This window comes from Cervus elaphus, chromosome 30 (assembly GCF_910594005.1).
Source record: "Cervus elaphus chromosome 30, mCerEla1.1, whole genome shotgun sequence".
NCBI classification, from domain to species: Eukaryota; Metazoa; Chordata; class Mammalia; order Artiodactyla; family Cervidae; genus Cervus; species Cervus elaphus.
The window spans coordinates 63,298,107-63,317,256 of NC_057844.1; positions in this window are offsets into that span (position 1 = coordinate 63,298,107).

Genomic DNA, 19,150 nt, shown 5'->3' on the forward strand with positions numbered 1-19,150 from the left:
TTACTCTTTGTTGGGTAATGGGATAATCTGACTGTTGAGGTCTGATCAGAGTGCAGAGTTGTGTTATTTCAGTCCTTCCAGAACCATGTAATATAGGGGATGGGTGCTTTTAACAAAAAAGAAAAAGAGAGAGAGAAAGAGGGGGGATTCTATTTAGGCAAAAATAATAAACGTCTAATATATCTACTTTCTAGAACAAAGAACAACCTGGAATGAAGAGAATAATGCCAACTTCAGGAAAAAGGTGGTGAGAGCCTATTTGTTCTCACCACTGTCCCTGCAGGGCGCATAGTTTCTCCAAGCAGAGACAACATGATCATTGCTGAACTGATTTTGGTTTACAATTCAAATACAGTGATTTCTGAGAGGTTGTGGTGATGAAGGGGAGGGCATAAGCAACAACAGTGATTGTGTTAAGGCAGGGCAATGAAATACTTAGGAAAACTCATCTAAGACTTTAGAATTTGGTCACTTGTCAATTATGTTTGCTTCATTCTGGTGAAATGTATGTATCATTTCAAGTAGGTATTGCCATACTGTTTCAACATTTCTGATAAACTTGATCACAATCACATTTTCACCCTGTAGATGAAAATTCCCATGAATAATATTCCCCCCAATTGGAGAACATTGAATCTAAAGATCATCCCAGCAAGGGTTAAAATATGCCACATGAAGATATCTTACATCAATACAAAGGAACTAATCCCAAGAGAAATGTTTTAACATCACAATGGGCTTTTTTAAAAATAATAGTAGATAATGTGCCATTACGCTTCTTATGACAAATAGTCAATAAATGTTTGATTATAAGGGGGAATTTATTTAGTTTGGCTGTCAATATAGACAAAGCAATTAAAAGATAGAATCTAATAACAGTATAGATGGAGGTACATCTTTGGAAATTCTGCTACATCTCAACTACTGTGGAAAGTAATTTATTCTGCTGGAAGCATATCACAGTAAACCAAAGGAAGTCTGATGTAACCTAGGTTGCAATTCCCTGTGAACATTTCTTTGCTACAGTAATTATCTCTGATTAGGAAAATAACAATAAAAATCCCCATGTTCTTATCAAGGATTCATGTTGACAGCTCTCCCAGTGGGAACGGTCATAGTGGTGTTAAAATTAAAGCTGATACTATGGACAGTGTAGTTATGCTTTATTTTAGAAAACATCAGAGTCAAGAGACTGCAAGAAAGAATTATCCTAATTCTATCAGCCTGTTCCCAGGGATCTAATAACAAGGAACTAGTATAGGAGCCAAAGATTGTTGGTAGTTGACTAGTGGTTTTGGCTGCAGATTCTGGGCAGTTACAGCCATCTGTTCCCCAAAACTTCTTTTTAGAAAGATATATAAAACAACTAGCAAGTTGGAATTCTATAGAATAAGACAATACAATTCAGTTGAATTTGGTGCAAAATAAAGTTCGTTTTAGATAAAAGAGGGAATAGAATGAATGGAATTTGTCAGGAGCTGTTGTAGGTCAAAACAAACAACGGTGATTCAGTGGTGGAAAATTTTGAAAGAGATGGATGATGTTCTTTGACAAGAAAAACTATGTGGGTGGTGAAAAGATTATAATACTAACAAATAAAACAGGAAAGGGTGATAAAAGGGACAAGGTTTAGAGATGCAAGCGAGGCAGTTTCTGTAGTATTCAGTGTGTTCCTCAGAACACATTACAATAAAAAGTCTTTATAAGCAGGTTCAGTAATGTCACTCATGAGTCATGCTTCACACTAAATAGGGAAACAGAAGCATTGAAAACAAGCTACTAAAACTCAGCCAATTTGCAAGCAAAGTATGATGATTAATCCAATGTAAGTCTGTGGGACAGAGTGTACATGGAGGCTGATAGTAATTGTATGTCATACACCACTTGGGATAATAAGCTGCAAGCTGAATGCTCAAGAAAAGCCTTGTGGATGTAATAATAAACATCTTGCGTGAGTCTGTGCTTAGTTGCTCAGTTGTGTCTGACTCTTTGTGATCCCATGGACAATAGTCAGCCAGGTTCCTCTGTTCATAGAATTTTCCAGACAAGAATACTGGGGCAGGTTGCTATTTCCTACTTCAGGGGATCTTCCAGGCCCAGGGATCAAACCCATGTCTCTAACATCTCCTGCATTAGCAGGTGGATTCTTTACCACTGTGCCACCTGGGAAGCCTAATAAACATCTTAAAATAATGTAAAAGAGAAAAAGAGAGCACAAAGAAAATAGATATCCAACAGATGCACAGATAATACATAAGATATTGTGTTTTAGACAAAGGCCCACAAGGCAAAGAGCCAATGGACAGTAAATTCAAATACACCAAGAATCTGTCTTTGCACCTATACAATGTGGAATGGATAGTTGGCTATCAGGTTTCTCAGTCATTTTAATATCTATAAAAATGGTATCACTGTAGCTCTTTTTGAAATCAACTAATAAATTACATTTAGAGGAATTCTTGCTATGAAATATCTACTTTCTTAAAAAACAAAAAACAAACAACAAAAAAAAGTCAAAGGAACAAGCCAAAATGAAGCACACAGACCCTCCTCTCTAATGCTCCCAGAGGATCTGGTTTGGCCCTACATTTCAATAAAGTGTAGATGTATAGAATTAGATTTCTTGTTATTTGTCTATATGATGTGTGTGCTCTGTCATGTCAGACTCTTTGAGATCCCATGGACAGTAGTAGACCACCAGGCTCCTCTGTCCACGGGATTTCCTAGGCAAGAATCCTGGAGTGGGTTGCCGTTCCCTTAACCAGGGGATCTTCCTAACCTAGGGACTGAACCCTTGTCTCTTGTGTCTCCTGCATTGGCAAGCAGGTTCTTTACCAATAGCACCATCTGAGAAGCCCTTATATCAGACACAGTTGAAATACTTTTTACTAATTGCACCATCATATTCTCTTCTGTTCTGCTCAGGAAAGTCTCAAGCTACTAACAAAGAGCTCTTTCCTTTCTTCCTTCCTCCCCTTCTTTCTTTGTTCCTTCCTTCCTTTTTGCTTTTTTATTGAACATTAAAGTAACTAAATGAAAGAGGAGAAAGAGGAGAGTGAAAAAGCTGGCTTAAAACTCAACATTCAAAAAACTAAGATCATGGCATCTAGTCCCACTGCTTTATATTTCCCCATGGCAAATAGATGGGGAAAAATTGGAAAGAGTGACAGATTTTATTTTCTTGGGCTCTAAAATCATTGCAGATAGTGACTGCAGCCATGAAATTAAAAGATGCTTGCTCCTTGGAAGAAAAGCTATGACCAATCTAGACAGTGTATTAAAAAGTGAGACATTACTTTCCCAACAAAAGTCCATATAGTCAAAGCTATGGTTTTTCCAGAAGTCATGTATGGATGTGAGATTTGGCCCATAAAAAAAGCTGAGTGCTGAAGAACTGATGCTTAACTGTGGTGTTGGAGAACACTCTTGAGAGTCCCTTGGACAGCAAGGAGATCAAATCAGTCAATCCTAAAGGAAATCAGTCCTGAATATTCACTGGAAGGACTGATGCTGAAGCTTTAGCTACAATACTCTGGCCACCTGATGCAAAGAACTGACTCATTGGAAAAGACTCTGATGCTGGGAAAGATTGAGGACAGGAGGAGGGAGAAGGTGCAAGAGAGGATGAAATGGTTGGACGGCATCACCGACTCAATGGACATGAGTTTGAATAAGCTCCAGGAGATAACGAAGGACAGGGAAGCCTGGTCTGCTGCAGTTCATGGGGTCTCAAAGAATAGGACACAACTTAACAATTGAACAACAAAAGTAACTATGTTTTTATTGACAGTGACTAGTGAATTCAAATAGCCAAAGGAACTCTTGCCTTTTAAAAGTCTGTATCAAGGATCTGAAAACTCTTCAAGATAGCAGCTTTAATAAATGTCTGCTAATTCTACATCTAGGCACCTATTGGCCACATTTTAAAAAGAATAAGCTAAACTGAAAAAAGTGGCTAGTGTAAATCAAAATTATAACTACATTTAAGAAATTTCATATAAATCCTAAACAAGTTATCAGTGCGTCAAGATAAAATCTTTTGGACGGCATATCATAATGATGACTCCAAAAGTTTACATTGCGTTTTTCTGTCACTTAGGCTCAAATTGATTCATTAGAATGATTAATCCTTAAAGTTCAAGCAACCACCTTGGTTCTGGTAAAAGTCACAATTTTAGAAGCTGAACCAAAGTAGATAATGAATAAGTCGTTTTTACTCAAATGCTTTTGCTTTCTATTTCTCTGAACATAAATCTGTTTCTAAATCAAGATGGAGAGAAAATAAAATAAATTGTTACAGGATAAATTCAACATTAAATAATTTAAGATAATACTTAATAAGAACCTGGAATTTTCTTGTCAGTTTCATGTTTGCATTGAAGATATCTTTGTATGATTTCTTTGTTTCCTTAATCCTATTAATCTGGTTCTCACATTTTGGCCTGAGAATATTGCATCAGCTTTACAAAACAAGATTTATTTCTTCAGTTGGGAGCTGACTACCCATGAAGAAGATTTAAGATATACTTAAAATTCCACAGGTTTGGTGACTTAAATATATTACAAAGAATCTTTGCTTTATCCTAAATGTGTATAGAATTTAGTCATTTTGTCTGCTGTGAAACCAAAATAGTGCTACTAAGCAGAAAGAGCTAAGTTATTTATGCTTCCAGTCCCTTACTATTGTACTGTGAGAAACTGTTAATTATTATTCGATAATTATTGAATTCTATAAAATAATATTATTTTCTTAGCAAAACTATTTCAATATTCCTAGTTTATGTCCTCATTATGATTATTACAGGTGATACTACCAGTCATATAAAATAAAAGAAATAAAAATTGGATTTTTTGAGTTATTATTTAGAAAGATTTTGGCCTCAACAGGCATCAGGGTTAAAACTGAGAATAGAATAAGCTTGAGTATAAAATTATACTTGAGCAAATTAATCATTTCACCATCTCTAGTTTTGGAACTCCCAAAGTAGTCTATTTTTCACCATTTTCAGAGCTACCAACCTAGACTAAGCCCGCCCACTTTGGAAACTTTGTTGTTCAGTCACTAATCATGTCTGACTCTGCAGCCCCATGAACTGTATATAGCATGCCAGTTTTCCCTGTCCTTCATTATTTCCCAGAGTTTGCTCAAACTCATGGCAGTTGAGTCAGTGATGTCATGCAACCATTTGATCCTCTGTTGTCCCCTTCCCTTCCTGCCCTCAATTTTTCGCAGCTTCAGGGTCTTTTCCAAAGAGTCCGCTCTTCGCAATAGGTGGCCAAAGTATTGGAGTTTCAGCTTCAGCATCAGTCCTTCCAATGAATATTCAGGACTGATTTCCTTTAGGATGGTCTGGTTAGATCTCCTTGCAGTCCAAGGGACTCTCAAGAGTCTTCTCCAACACCACAGTTCAAAAGCATCAGTTCTTCAGCGCTCAGCCTTCTTTATAGTCCAACTCTCACATCCATAGATGACTTCTGGAAAAACCGTAGCTTTGACTATACTTTTAGAAAAATTGTTCCCATAGCATTTAGTATAAAAATCAAAATTATTCACCATGTTTTATAAGAATCCTACATATTTTGGCCTCTGTCTCCCTCTGATGTCATTTCCTAACACTACTATATTTTAGGTACATGTGCCTCCTTCCTGTTCATGAAGCAGCACACATCTTCCATTCCAGGATCTTTATACCAGCTTTTCTCTCTTCTTGCAATGTTCTTCACCTATAATATCCACCAACCTCTTTTCATCTGTTAAATGTCAGTTCCAAAATATCTTCTCAGAGAGGGTTTGGCCAGTGCCTCTCACCTAATGTTGCCAGTTGTCAAATTCTTCTCTATCACTTAAATCTTTGTAATTTTTTTAAAATAGTTTTTAACAGGCTCTAAAATTTTACTGGGGTTTCCTTGGTCACTCAGACAGTGAAGAATCTCTGCAATGTGGGAGGCCTGGGTTCGATCCCTGGGTCAGGGAGATCACCTGGAAAAAGGAAGAGCTCGCCACTCCAGTATTCTTGCCTGGAGAATTCCATGGACAGAAGAGCTTGGTGTGCTATTTGTTAATTTCATTATTTGTTAATTACCTGAACCCTTAGTTCCAGATGAGGAGGCATTTTGTCTGTCTTGTTCACTGTTGTATCCCTGGTTGCCATATGGTGTCTGACACATAGCAAATACTCAGTAAATATTGGTTGAATTAATGAATCATTTAGCATAGCAAATCAAAATGGAATTCAGAGTGAGGTTTAGGAGACATTGTACACATGTTTATATAAATTTTTAAAAAGCACATAGAGAACAGTTTTTAAAAAGTAAAATGAAGTTTTCAGGTGCAGGGTTGCAGCCTCTCAGCATCTCATGAAAATGCATAAAGATAATAATGAAAAATGTCAACATGTTAGGAGACAATGCATCACAGGTTGTTTGCATTTCTGTACTTGTTGTGGCAGCCTTTTTTTTTTTTTTTTTTTTTCCTGGATCATCTTTTCAAGGCTTTTTGTATAGGAACAGCTTGAAGATAAACTATTACTCTTTGGAACAAAGGGCAGATTTGTTTTCTATCAAGGACAATAAAGATAATATCTCCCAGCAAGTCAAAAGTTGGGAAGGTTTGCTAGAAAAGCTCTTTATAAGATTGGGCAAAGTTGCCTAACCTCAGAGTTCCTCAACTGTGACACAGATTCACTGCATATGCAGCATCTTCCACCTTCTCCCTATGGACTCGCAGGGAAAGAGGAACCAAGGAAAACCAGAGGTTCATGATGCCTACAGGGCCGTGAGGAACAAAATCCATTGTCTGTGACAGAGTTGTGTTTTCTGTCAGCATATACAAGGCTGTGTAGGCTGATTTGTTAGCCTGCACACTGTGTACATTTTCAGAACCTTCACAGTTCTTGGCACCATCATAGTATAAACTGATACATTGGGGCAAAAGGGAGGGGGAACCATGTAGTTGAATCCAGTGGAATTAACCATTAAAAATGGATCTGATGGAATTTTTTATTAAATATATCCCTGGGTCATATATTCTCCTTGCACTGAATCAAATCAGCATAAGGACTCCCAAGTCTTCTACTGCCTGATGGAAATCTGAATTTTTGAAGACTCCATTGATCTCCAAATCTATCCTGGATTATTGCTGAGGAGGTCAAAGCTTGAAACAGGTTCCTCTCTTTCCAATATTCACCCAGTAACATCACTTTTTAGGAGACTGCAATTTGATTTTAAAAACCCAACAAAGGATTGTCATGAGAGCTAAATATATCAATGTTATAAAACTTTGAGAAGAATAGCTAAAGCACTGCTAAATTAATTTTTAATTGCTTTTAATTTAATGGTAAATTTAAAGAAAACACAAAATTATTTTTTAAAGAAATGCTGAATTTGAATATAGAATAGAAATTCTGCAATTACTAGGTTTCTGGAGATATTTGAAATCTCCCTGTGTGTGTCTTTATTTCTCCTTCTTAGAAGGACATCAGTAAGACTGGATGAGGGCCCACCTTAAAGACCTCATTTTAACTTTAAAAGCCCTATTTCCTAACATAGTCACATTCTGCGGTGGTGGGGGTTAGGACTTTAATTTATGAATTTGAGGAGACACAATTCAGCCCATAACTTTTTCCTCAAAGTTGGAGAGAGACATCTGGGGAATAAAATCATGGCTTTATCTCCTCACAACACCATTCTCTGAACCATAATGAGTTATGACACATCATGTAACTAGTCCCTGCTATACTGAATTCACCCATAGCACCCGGTTTTCAGAATTATGTATTTGAACTCTTGAAGTTGCAGCTGTTCCAGGAGGGCTGTGGTATGGCCCACATGCCCGATGAGGCTCCCTGGTAAGCATAAAGTAAGCCTTGGTGAAGATACAGCTGAGAAGCTTCCCTTCCAGTCCCTGACCACTTCAGTTGCGACTCTTGCAGCCGTCACACCCCTTGCATGGAGTGGCCTAAGAGCTGGCCTGAGAAATCACCTCCAGGATCAGGGACCAGAGGATCAGACCTCTGGAAGCAGCCGCTGTTTGGTTGTATGTGCTAATGCTGCCTGCTTTGAGTCCTTCAACCCCGAGTGAAATCACTGATCGGGAACACAGTAAGCCTTTTTGGGTCATATTTTCACTTCTGATCACAAAACCAATCAATAAGTGAAACTCATGGTGCTGGAGAATGCTCCTTTGCTTCTTCAGAAGAATAGATTGAAGACAGCATTTCACGAAAATTAGAAGACTTTACAGGTGTCAGGTGTAGCCACTGAATGTAATAATTCACAAAGTGTCAGTGAAATAACAATTTTTGGCCAGCCAATATAAAAACCACCGACCACAGGCCTTATTTTCTTCAAAAATCTCCTGGTCAATAAGGAATTCAATTAAAGGCCAGGTTGGGGCTTCCCTCGTAGCTCAGGTGGTAGAGTGTCTGCCTGCAATGCAGGAGATCTGGGTTTGATCCCTCGGTCGGGAAGATTCCCTAGAGAAGGAAATGGCAACCCACTCCGGTACTCTTGCCTGGAAAATTCCATGGATGGAGAAGCCTGGTAAGCTACAGTCCATGGGATCCCAAAGAGTCGGACACGACTGAGCAACTTCACTAGAACACACAAAGGGAAAAGCAAATGGTCACAAAGAGCTTCAATAAACAGGTATTGAGCTTGTGCACCAAGCACAAAGAGCCTGTCTTCTCAAGGATGACCAAGGAAACAGCATTAACAAAGCACGAAGGTATTCAACTGTGTCAACCATGCGGTACAAGTGGGCGCCCACAAGGGACTCAGTACAGATAAAGCAAAGGTGAAGGGCACAAGTCAAGAGATGAGGGAGAAAAGCAGGGGCTGAGATCACTAAGGGTTCTTAAAAGCAGGCTAAGAATTCTGTTCATATTTGGTAGTCAGGGCACCTCAATTTAATTGAAAGACTTTAAGCTGAAGAATTTGATAATCAAATTTGCATTTCTGGAAATGAATTCCAATGGCCAGATGACAGACTATTTTAAGTGCTTTCTTCTTTAATACTCAGAGAAGATCTTTCAAAACACCATTAAACTAAGGTACTATAATCCAAGACATTTGTTTCATTGTGCCCTTTAGAAATGTGAGGCTGGCAAATGAATCAGTACAGGGAACAAGAATAAACATGGAACATTTTTTAAATGAGGTGTGCTTATCACATTAGGGCATTGTGTCTTGCATCTTGGCATGCCTCTGATCTAGATACAGGTGGAGAGGAGTTTTTCCATGGGCAAATCAGAAGATGTGTGCAAAGATGCTTATTAAAGCAAAGCCAAATTTGGATTCAAAGCATCTATTGGTAGGAGAATGGGTAAATATGTGTGAGATGTTCATATACTGAAATCAGACACTTAGAAATGTATAGGAAAGAGCTCAGAAAAATAACTGGAGTGAAAATTTATGTTGCTTCATAAGAACTGACAGCATTTTTATAAACTGGTGAAAACATAAAGCAACAGAACAATGGACATGAAGATTTTCAGTTAAGTATGCTAACAAGGTCTCATACACTACCAACCAAGTTCATGACGATGGCTGCCTCTGGGAAGGAAAGTGGGGAATGAACTTTAAGAGATGAAGAAAAAGAAGGGACTACTGTTTTTCTTTCTCAACTCTTAAAAAAAAAATAGCAAAATATAAGCATTGTTAGTTATTGGCATTGAGTACACACCTTTTTCACTCCGTACTTTCCTGTGAGTACTTAAATTTTTCAGAATTATTTTTTAAGAGGACTTTTTTTTTTCTTACATAATCCTTAAATTATTCTTTCTGAAGTGAAGTGAAGTGAAGTCACTCAGTCATGTACAACTCTTTGTGACTCCATGGACTGTAGCCCACCAGGCTCCTCTGTCCATGGAATTTTCCAGGCAACAGTCCTGGAGTGGGTTGTCATTATTCTTTATACTTTGCCTGTATTCCCAGATTTACTGTCTCATAACCTATGTGAACTGTGAACTTGCAGATGTTCAAGCTGGTTTTAGAAAAGGCAGAGAAACCAGAGATCAAATTGCCAATATCCACTGGATCATCAAAAAAGCAAAAGAGTTCCAGAAAAATATCTATTTCTGCTTTATTGACTATGCCAAAGCCTTTGACTGTGTGGATCACAATAAACTGTGGAAAATTCTGAAAGAGATGGGACTACCAGACCACCTGACCTGCCTCTTGAGAAACCTACATGTAGGTCAGGAAGTAACTGTTAGAACTGGACATGAAACAACAGACTGGTTCCAAATAGGAAAAGGAGTACATCAAGGCTGTATATTGTCACCCTGCTTATTTAACTTCTATGCAGAGTACATCATGAGAAATGCTGGGCTGGAAGAAACACAAGCTGGAGTCAAGATTGCTGGGAGAAATATCAATAACTTCAAATATGCAGATGACACCACCTTTATGGCAGAAAGTGAAGAGGAACTAAAAAGCCTCTTGATGAAAGTGAAAGAGGAGAGTGAAAAAGTTGGCTTAAAGCTCAACATTCAGAAAACTAAGATCATGGCATCTGGTCCCATCACTTCATGGGAAATAGATGGGGAAACAGTGGAAACAGTGTCAGACTTTATTTTTGGGGGCTCCAGAATCACTGAAGATGGTGATTGTAGCCATGAAATTAAAAGATGTTTACTCCTTGGAAGGAAAGTTATGACCAACCTAGACAGCATATTAACAAGCAGAGACATTACTTAGCCAACAAAGGTTCATCTAGTCAAGGCTATGGTTTTTCCAGTGGTCATGTACAGATGTGAGAGTTGGACTGTGAAGAAAATTGAGCACCGAAGAGTTGATGCTTTTGAACTGTGGTGTTGGAGAAGACTCTTGAGAGTCCCTTGGACTGCAAGGAGATCCAACCAGTCCATCTTAAAGGAGATAAGTCCTGGGTGTTCATTGGAAGGACTGATGCTGAGACTGAAACTGCAATACTTTGGTCACCTCATGTGAAGAGTTGACTCATTGGAAAAGACTGATGCTGGAAGGGACTGGGGGCAGGAGGAGAAGGGGACGACAGAGAATGAGATGGCTGGATGGCATCACTGACTCGATGGACATGAGTTTGAGTAAACCCCAGGAGTTGGTGATAGACAGGGAGGACTGGCGTGCTGTGATTCATGGGGTCGCAAAGAGTCGGACACGACTGAGTGACTAAACTGAACTGAACCTCCCATATGACGTAGATGGATTAAAGTGAGTAACTTTATTCTTATTTCATCAACCAAGGCTCAAAGAGGTGAAGTGCCTCACCCCCACTTTTCCTTATAATCATTCAGAGGTGAGGTGATTCAATCCCAGCTTTTCTGACACCAAAGCAAGTCCCCTCACTCTCTACTGCAGTCCCTCTGTCAGCATTATGAGAATATCCGCTGAACTTCTCAGTGGCAAAGACATTTTAAGAAATGTCAGTCTTTCCCTTCCATTCTCCATGTTTTGTCTTATTAAGAAAATTGAGAGGTTGGTACTCGTGAATTTAGGTGATGCGGGAGTAGATGGGGACCCTGTCTGTGTTTGAAAAACTTCAGCTCTCTCATATGCTAGCTTTATGGGCTTTGTGAAGCTACTTAATTATTCTCTGCCTCAATTTCCTTGTCAGTGTCATGAGGAAAGAGCTTCCTAGGTGGCATTACTGGTAAAGAACCTGCTTGCCAATGCAGGAGACATAAGAAATGTGGGTTCAGGAAGATCCCTTGGAGGAGGAAATGACAACCCACTCCAGTACTCTTGCCTGGAGAATCCCATGGACAGAGGAGCCTGGCAGGCTACCGTCCATAGGGTCACAAAGAGGCAGACATGACTGAAGTGACTTAGCATGCATGCATGCACATGGGGAAAACCAGAGTACCCAGGCGTGAGGTTGTTGACAATTAAATGGATACAGATGTACCTTTAGAGATACTGTGGATTCAGTTCTCAATCTCTGCAATAAAGTGAATATTGCAGTAAGATTAAGTTACATGAATCCTCTGGTTTCCCAGTGCATATAAAAGTTATGTTTACACTAAACTGTACACTATAAAGTGTGCAATAACATTATATCTTTAAAGAAATCACATCTATTTTAATTCAAAAATGTTTTCTTGCTAAGAAATGCTAACCATCAGGTGAGCAAGTCATAAGAGTAACATCAAGAATATTGATCAGAGGTCACCATAACAAATGTGACAGTGAAAAAGTTTTACATATGCATGAGAATGACCAAAATGTTACACGGAGACAGGCACCTACCAAATGCTGTTGGAAAAAATGTGCTTGTAAATTTTCTGGAGGCAGGGTTGCCACAAACCTTCAATTTGTGAGAAATGGAACATCTGGGAAGCACCATGAAGTGATCTGTGACTGTAACTCATAACAGTATTAGGATAGGTCCAATGAGAACTGCTATCACATAGAGTAACAAAGAGAGTTCCATTGTGTAAAACCTCCAGGCTGGTAAGGAGAAAGTCCTAGGATTAATCTCTGAGTAAGTTAGTTTATGTTCAATGTTAAATAGCCATCCAAATAAACAGTCTCAGAAATCAGATAGGAGCGAGACACACTAAACATAGCTAGATTAACACAAACACATTGCACTGCAACCAAAAAAAAATTAAGCGAATAGGAACTTCATTTTATATTTGATTTAAAAATAAAACTATGGAAAGAGAGAAGAAGGGAGATAGAGGCAGTCAGTCCCCCTCAAAAGAGAAAAAATGAAGTCTCATTAAATGTATTGGCCAGTTGATTTTTAAAAACATTCCAAGTCTATCCTGTGGTATACATCGTAGAATACATCCTAAGGACACAAGCAGACATAAAGATGCCTATTCACCTCTGTGCATTAATGTGGTGACTGAGAAAGTTAAGTGCAGTCATTGAAAGCAGACCAAGTTCTGAAACCTTTCTTAATGCTTTAGAAAACATTCTGTAAAAGGAAATAAGCTATGAATAGCTGGTAGCAGAGTTTGTCCAAAATTCCTTCAATAGATTTCGTATTAGAAATCCAAAATTCCAAGACAAAACAGAAAAAAAAATCAATGACATATTTTCAAAGATGGAATCAAGTTAAAAAAAAAAAAAAAGAGGCTGCATACATTGTTTTTACTGCATTGTAGAAATAGTGTCACTTTTATCTCACTCTGATCTTCAAACTCAAGTGACCTTGTTTGGGTTTCAATAGAAAAATCTCTCATGAATTTACATGGCCATGTTAGCTGTATAGTGTTGATTGCAAAGATATAAAACCAAATAATGCCATAAAACAGCTCTTCAGGCACATTGCCTTTTTAAACTATTTGCATAAAGATGGACTGTGCATTGTTATGTGCATATAGTTAAACTCCCAAATTCAAAGGAAAGGAGAAAGTCCTATTTGGATTTCCCAGGGCTCAGAAAGCATAACCTGTACAATAACCCCACAAAACAACTTTAACAGAGGGAGGAAAAAGAAAGCAGGTAAAACTTGCTGAATATTAGCATTTAGCTGATTTGTGGTGTATTGCATGCAACACTAAAACAAACACTAGTCACCTAAAATATCTTTTTAATGCAAGAAATCTGGAAATGCTATGGACACATTCGGTTTGGTAAGAAAAGAATAAGTAAAAGTATTGTAATTTATCAACTAATTCTTCAAGTTGGCAATGAACATAAAAGATGAAGTTAAGCAATAAAATAATAAGGTATAAAATATGCATGTATGTTTAAGTCACTTTAGTCACGTATGACTCTTTGTGACTCTATGAACTATAGCCCAATAGGCTCCTCTGACTGTGGGATTCTCCAGGCAAGAATACTGGAGTGGGCTACCAGGCCTTCCTCTAATGGATCTTCCTGACCCAGGAATCGAACCGCAGTCTCTGGCATCTCCTGCGTTGGCAGGCAGGTTCTTTACCACCAGCGCCATCCTGGAAGCCCAGGTATAAAACACATGCTCATTAGTTCCTTAGGAAAAGAAAACTCTTTTCATCCATGTGACTTTTTGTGATTTCTTCTATCTAACTCTCTTGTTTGTATGCATGCCAGGTAAATTCTAAGAATATTTGCTTCTTTGAAATATGTCTGGAGTTTTAAATGTTAATTATAGATCAGATAGTATTTTAATTATATTTATGCAGTTAGAGTTCAATATGTAATTCTAGCGAAAATTTTCTGTGCTTGTGTGTGCTTAGTCGCTCATTTGTGTCCGACTCTTTGCGATCCCGTGGACTGTAGCCCACCAGGCTCCTCTGTCCATGGGGATTCTCCAGGCAAGAACACTGGAGTGAGTTGTCATGCCCTCCTCCAGGGGATCTTCCCAACCCAGGGATCCGTCCCAGGTCTCCTGCATTGCAGGTGGATTCTTTACCGTCTGAGCTACCAGGGAAGCCCAGTGAAAATTTTAGAGTAGCTTAAATAAAGATGCCTCCAGATAATTCGCATGGGTTTCATCAACTGGTTCTACAAAACAATGACCATGCAAATCATTCCAGTTTTCTTTCCTCCAAAGTGTTTTGAAATAAGGACTGTTTTACTTCATAACCCTAGAGAATACTAGATTGATTTTCTTTTACTCTGTATCAGTTGGGAAGCAAAGATACAAGAGATGTCTCTTCCTTTAACTTGCTGTATGATCAAGGACTGATAATTTGCCTCTCGGATATGGTGGAGTCTTCTTTTGTAAATGAGAAATTGGTCTTTGGTAATGAGGCTTACCTTTAATGTCTGTGGCACTGAAAGTTCCTCAGAGGTGGCTTGAAGATGAGTCACTCTGGAAACAAAGGAAAAGTTGAGTTGGGGGCAACACAGGTCCCTGCATGTTTGAGTCAGAGTAATTATGCTTATTTTTTAGAAGGTATATTTTATAATTAGAATAAGTGATATGCTAGTAAAAAATATGTTATCAATTTTTCCATAGTTGCTAAGATCTCTTTAACTCTAAAAATTTGTAAGTTATTTTCTATTTGATGAATTTACAAGTGAAGTACTAATAGTAATAAAAAGTTAACATATATAGCACTTTCTAAACAAAAGGAACTCTTCTGAGGGCTGTAAAGTTCAATCACTTAGATATAATAGGAAACATTTTAAAAACCGTTTTAATATATCTCCAGGTAATAGATCTGAAACTTTATTAAGTCTATTAACTCTATTAATTCTTAACACTCATTAAAGAAAGTGTTAGTCACTCAGTCATGTCAGACTCTTCACGACCCCATGAACTGTAGACTGCCAGGTTCCTCTGTCCATGGAATTCTCCAGGAAAGAATACTGGAGAGGTTGCCATTCCCTTCTCCAGCAGATCTTCCTGACCCTCATTAATATTTTATACAAAATTATGCAAATCTGTTAGAAATACACAAGATCCCTCTACAAAATGAACAAACTCATACTGTTTCTAATATTCAGATTTAAATTTTGACATCACTTTCAGCTACCAAATTAGCAAATAGCAGAATTTGTTAGTACTCCATTCCAATGAGAGATAATGAAAAGGAGATTTTCCAATTTCTGGGGAGATTAGAGAGTGGTAAGTTTCTGAAGAGCAATTTGTCTATAAGTATTAACAGCTTTAAAAATATTACATATTGCTATACTTCTAGGAATTTCTGTGATGGAGATAATCACATTTAAAACTATTTAAGTGTATTGTTGCTTATTACAGTGTCAAATATAATTACAAATCAATCTGAAAAAATTCAAATACAGAAACTGAAAAGTGAAATGTGGCCTAGTCATTTTATGAAATATTATAAATTAAAATTGTGTTTACTTACAATCTTTATGGGTTTTTGGAACAAATTATAGCCTCATAAAAATGAGGAGACATTTTATCCATAGTAAGATCTCAACTGTTTATGTGTATATCTGCATACATATATGGACCAAAAAAAAAAAAAATGACTCAAAATATACTTTAAACCACCTGTCAGCTGAGAGATCTCTGAGATAAATTAAATGTGAATTTAACTCACAATGTCATGTCATACACTAGCCCAAATTACCCCTCCAAACAACTGGAAATTTTTCAAATTCTGTACAATTTCTTCTCTTGCACTTTCTGTGGACTTCTCTTCCAAATTTGACAGCTTCTGCTACACTGAGTTAAATTTGAAACTCAACTCTTTCATGGCCCACTCCAACCGAATTACATGCCTGTAACATTTGTGAGTACTAATTTTACTGAAATTTTGAGGGAACTGAGGGTAGGGTCATCTCATACTTTGCAAGAATTTTTTTTTACCTTTTCACTACCTACATCCCTACCTCTTCCCTAGCCTCCTTTCTGAAATAAATAGTAAAAACTTCCCCTTCTTATACTTGGTGGTTCTACTGCTTTGAGACACCCAGAGGTTTCAGCTTCAGTTCAGTTCAGTCACTCAGTCTTGTCCTACTCTTTGTGACCCCATGGACTGCAGCACACCAGGCTTCCCTGTCCGTCATCAACTCCTGGAGCTTGCTCAAACTCATGTCCATCAAGTCAATGATGCTGTTCAACCATCTCATCCTCTGTCTATCCCCTTCTCCTCCTGCCTTCAATCTTTCCCAGCATCAGGGTCTTTTCCAATGAGTCAGTTCTTCGCATTGGGTGACCAGAGTATTGGAGTTTCAGCTTCAACATCAGTCCTTCCAATGAATATTCAGGACTGATTTCCTTTAGGATTGACTGGTTTGATCTGCTTGCAGTCCAAGGGACTCTCAAGAGTCCTCCCACACCAAAGTTCAAAAGCATCAGTTCTTCAGTGTTCAGCTTTCTTCATGGTCCAAATCTCACATCCATACATGACTACTAGAAAAACCATAGCTTTGACTAGACAGACGCTTGTCAGCAAAGTAATGTCTCTGCTTTTCAACATGCTGTCTAGGTTGGTCATAGCTTTTCTTGCAAGGAGCAAGCATCTTTTAATTTCATGGTTGCAGTCACCATCTGCAGTGATTTTGGAGCCCAGGAAAATAAAGTTTAGAGGTTTCAGCTTACCTTATGTGAATTTGCTAAGAAATTTCTTTTGAACAAGTATAATAGTGTCCTTGACAGGATTCCTGAAGAATACTAATTTCTTCACTTCAATTTGTTAGTATTAAAAATAATGATTTTTCTTTGAGTAATATAGTTTACATGCAAAATTGGGGAAAAATAAGATTGTGCACCCTTAGATCATGTGTGCTAAGTTGCTCCAGTTGTGTCCAGCTCTTTTCAACCCTATAGATTGTAGCCCACCAGGCTCCTCTGTCCATGGGATTCTCCAGGCAAGAATACTGGAGTGGGTTGCCATGCCCTCCTCCAGGGGAGCTTCCTAATCCAGGGATCAAACCCAAGTCTCTTGTGTTGCCTACATTGGCAGGTGGGTTCATTACCATTATTGCCTATGGAAAACTATTTCTTCTTCAGATAATACAAGTTGTCTTCTCCATTCTTCTCTGTATATGTTACTTAAGAATGACATCTCCTACCTGGGAGCTTCACGACCCATTCTTGCTTCCTGGATTCAAAACAGAATGATATCTAACCTGCTGTCTACCAACCCTGCAGTTCAAATCACTAGCTATCATTGCTACACCCTAGGCCCCATCTCTCTTCTGTATTTTTTTTTTCCTTAACCAAGCTCCAGTATTGAATGATAGCATTCATGTAGCTCAAAGGATAAATTTAAACTGGCAGAGGAAAATAGATAGAAAGGCACTCTTCACACTCCTATCATTTGTCTCCCTCTCAGCAATATTTGGATCTGTATATCACCTGGCTATGATCCCTGCGTTGGTCTCTCTCAACTGTTTCTCTCTCTTCCTATAATAGCACAAAGTCTACTTAAAATGTTATCACATGCTTGCTCCTGTGTGCACATGCAACCCTACATACAAAAAATGGCACATGCATTTTAAATGCTTGGAGTGACCTAGCCACACAAGTCTTTATCTTGGTGCCTTGAGAAAGTGAAACTGTTAGTTTTTCAGTCATATCTGACTCTTTGTGTCCCCATGGGCTATAGCCAGCCAGGTTCCTCTGTCTACGGAATTTTCCAAGCAAGAATACTGTAGTGGGTTACCATTCTGTTCTCTAGGGAATCTTTCTGACCAGGGATTGAACCCAGGTCTCACACATTGCAGGCAGATTCTATACTGTCTGAGACATCAAGGAAGCCCATCTTGGTGCTTTAGTCTGTGTAAACAGGGGAAAGATGGGTGGTTTTCCATCCAAAGGGCTCTTGTACCAAGATGTAAATATAGCATAGTAGAAATGGATTTTTTTAATTGACACATTTTTATTAGATTAATCCTTTACTGTTCATGTCTCACCATCTGTGTTCATTTCTGATGCCAAGGTGTGACACCATGAAAACAGTCCATCTAGGAGCCTCCCTCCTAGTTTTTCTGGACTTAATACCTACCCTCATCACCGTCTGCCTTATTGCACAATTCAGGAAGCATTTTTAAAACACATGTGGGCCAAATGAACGATGTATAGTAGTTTGAATTAGAGACTCCTACTCCTATCTAAGGTGGTTTCCCAGGTGGCACTAGTGGTGAAGAATCTGCCTGCCAGTGCAGCAGATGCAAGAGACACAGTTTCGATCCCTGGGTCAGGAAGATCCTCTGGAGTAGGAAATAGTAACCCACTCTACTATTCTTGTCTGGAAAACTCCATGGACAGAGGAGCCTGGCGGGCTACAGTCCATTGGGTTGCAAAGAGTCAGACATGATTGAGTGCCTGAGCGCACAGAGTCCTACCCCAACTATAAAAGATTAAACAATAGGAAAGGAAAAGAGGTCTTCTGGGCCAGGGGCTCCAGTTGCCCACCTCTTTGCCATCAGAGCTTCTGCTTCCTCACTTCCTCTTCAGGCTGAAATAAGAGGACATTATGGCCAGAAGGAGGGGTTTCAGTCTCTTTATTTAAGCAGAGAGGAGATTGAAATGTCCCTTCGTTTTCAGAAAATCCACAACGAAAAAGTAAGATCTAAGTGGCATGTTGAGGAGGAAAGTGGCCAGATAAGGAGACCTGGTACTTATCTCCCCAGTCACACTCAATCGGATCAGCCTCAGCTGGGATACACTTGAAATGGTGGTACTGGGTCATCTGTAGAGCCATGGATGGACCCAGAGACTGTCAAACAGAGCGAAGTAAGTCAGAAAGAGATAAACAAATATTATGTATTAATGAATATATGTGGAATCTGAAAAAAAAAAAAGGTACAA